This window comes from Orcinus orca, chromosome 16 (genome assembly GCF_937001465.1).
Source record: "Orcinus orca chromosome 16, mOrcOrc1.1, whole genome shotgun sequence".
In the NCBI taxonomy this organism is placed as follows: domain Eukaryota; kingdom Metazoa; phylum Chordata; class Mammalia; order Artiodactyla; family Delphinidae; genus Orcinus; species Orcinus orca.
Window position 1 is genome coordinate 17,115,829 of NC_064574.1, and position 2,720 is coordinate 17,118,548.

Sequence of the window (2,720 nt, forward strand, 5' to 3'; positions counted from 1 at the left end):
GAGGCCACAGATACACAACTAAACAAAATCAGGAAAACAATACATGAACAAAATGAGACGTTCAACAAAGAAACTGAACCAGGGAATCTGATCAAAAGCTTCAGCAGCAGACTCAGCCAAGCAGAAGAAAGAATCAGTGAACTCAAAGACGCAGCATTTGAAACTAGCCAACCTGTGAAACAAAAGGAAAAAAGAATGAGACAGAGTGAAGAACACCTGCGTGAACTGTAAGACAGCAACAAGAAAAAAAACGATATGTGCATTACGTGAATCCCAGAAGGTGCAGAGAAAAAGAAAGGGGCAGAAAGATTATTTGAAGAAATAATCACGGAAAACTTCCCAAACCTTTGGAGGCAAAGGAACATCCGTATCCATAATACCCAAAGAATCCAAAACAGGCTGAATACGAAGAGATCTTCAATGTGACAGATTATAATCAAACTGTCCGAAGTCAAAGATAGAGGGAATGTTTTAAAGCAGCGAGAGAAAAGCCACTCATCACATACAGTGGAACCCTCATAAGATTATAAGAGGATTTTTTTTTTTTCTAAGACTACAGTACCCAGTATTCCCAGGCGGTCTCCCATCCAAGTACTAACCAGGCCCGACCCTGCTTAGCTTCCAAGATCAGACGAGATCGGGCGCGTTCAGGGTGGTATGACCGTAGACCAAGAGGATTTCTTAACAAAACCATGAAGCCCAAAAGATAGTGGGATGATATATTCAAAGTGCTGAAAGGAAAAAAAAAAAGTCTGTCAACAAGGAATACTCTGCCCAACAAAGCTGTCCTTCAGAAGTGAATGAGAGAAAAAGACTCTCCTAAACAAAAAAAAAGCTGAAGGAGTTCATCACAACTAGATCTGCCTTACAAGAAATGCTAAAGGGAATTCTCCAAGTTGAAATGAAGGATGCTAAGTAGCAACATGAAAACATAGGAAGGCGTGAAACGTACTGGTAAAGGTAAGTATATAGTAAAATTCAGAATACTCTAATATTGTAATGGTGGTGCATAAATCATTTTTAATGCTAGCATAAAAGTTAAAAGACTAAAGTATTTGAATAACCATAGCTACAATAATTTGTTAATGAGTACATATTATAAAAAGATGTAAATAATGATATCAGTAACATAAAATGGGGGAGAGTAAAGGTGTAGCATTTTTGTATGTGATCAAAATTAAGTTGGTATCAGCTTAAAATACACTGTCATATTCCTGATGAACATAAATGCAAAAGTTCTCAACAAAGTACTAGCAAATTGAATTCAACAGATTATTTAAAAGATCAGGGGCTTCCCTGATGGCACAGTGGTTAAGAATCCACCTGCCAATGCAAGGGACATGGGTTCGAGCCCTGGTCCAGGAAGATTCCACACGTCGCGGAGTAACTAAGCCCGTGCGCCACAACTACCAAGCCTGTGTTCTAGAGCCTGTGAGCCACAACTACTGAGCCCATGCGCCACAACTACTGAAGCCCGTGTGCCTAGAGCCCGTGTTCCGCAACAAGAGAAGCCACCGCAATGAGGAGCCCGCGTACCGCAATGAAGAGTAGCCCCCGCTCGCCGCAACTAAAAGAAAGCCCACGCACATCAACAAAGACCCAACGCAGCCAAAAATAAAGAAATTTATTAAAAATAAATAAATAAAAGATCATACACCACGTTCAAGTAGGATTTATCAATGGGATGCAAGAATAGTTTAATACATATGAATCAATCAATGTGATTCGCCACATCAACAGAATGTAGGATAAAAATCTTACGACCATTCCAATAGATGTAGGTAAAACATCTCACAAAATTCAACATCCTTTCATGATAAAAACTCTAAACAAATCAGGTATAGAAAAAATGTATCTTAACATAATAAAGGCCATTTATGACAAGCCCACAGCTAAAATCAGTCAATGACGAAAAGCTGAAAGCTTTTCCTCTTAAGATCAGGAAAAAGAAAAGGATGCCCACTGTCACCACTTCTATTTAACATAATACAAGCATAACTTGTTTTATTGTGCTTCACTTTATTGTGCTTTGCATATATTGCATATTTTACAAATTGAAGCTTTGTGGTAACTCTGCATCAAGCAAGTTTATCAGCACCATTTTTCCAACAGCATTTGCTCACTTCATGTCTCTGTGTCACATTTTGGCAATTCTCGCAATATTTTAAACTTTTTCATTATTATTGTATTTGTTATGGTGATCTGTGATCAGTGATCTTTGTTGCTACAACTTGCTGAAGACTTGGATGATGGTTAGCATTTTTTAGCAATAAAGTATTGTTTAACTAAGGAATGTACATTGTCTTTTTAGACATAATGCACACTTAACAGATTACAGTATAGCACAAATATAACTTTTATATGCACTGGGAACCAAAAATTTTGTGTGACTTTTATTGCAATATTCACTTTATTGTGGTGGTCTGGAACAGAACCTGAAATATCTCCGAGTTATGCTTGTACTGGAAGTCCTAGCCAGAGCAATTAGGCAAGAAAAATAAATAAATAAAAGGTATCCCAACTGGAAAGGAAGAAGTAAAATTGAATGTTTGCAGATGGCATAATCGTATATGTAGAACACGCTAAAGATACAACAACCAAAAAACCTGTTAGAAACTAATAAACAAGGCTAAGATATTAGGTTAAGATTGTAGAGCTTGATCCTGTAAGCCAGGGACTGCCAACCCAACAGAGCATCCAAATTGCCTGCACTCCAACTT

At 37.8% G+C, this 2,720-nt stretch overlaps 1 non-coding gene across 1 annotated transcript; it reads right to left on the reverse strand.

Annotated features, from left to right (window-relative positions):
* Positions 1–550: 550 nt before the first annotated feature.
* On the reverse strand, positions 551–669 carry LOC117202512 (5S ribosomal RNA). Its single transcript, XR_004484933.1, has one exon. It is a non-coding gene; the product is annotated as a 5S ribosomal RNA (ribosomal RNA).
* Positions 670–2,720: the final 2,051 nt, after the last annotated feature.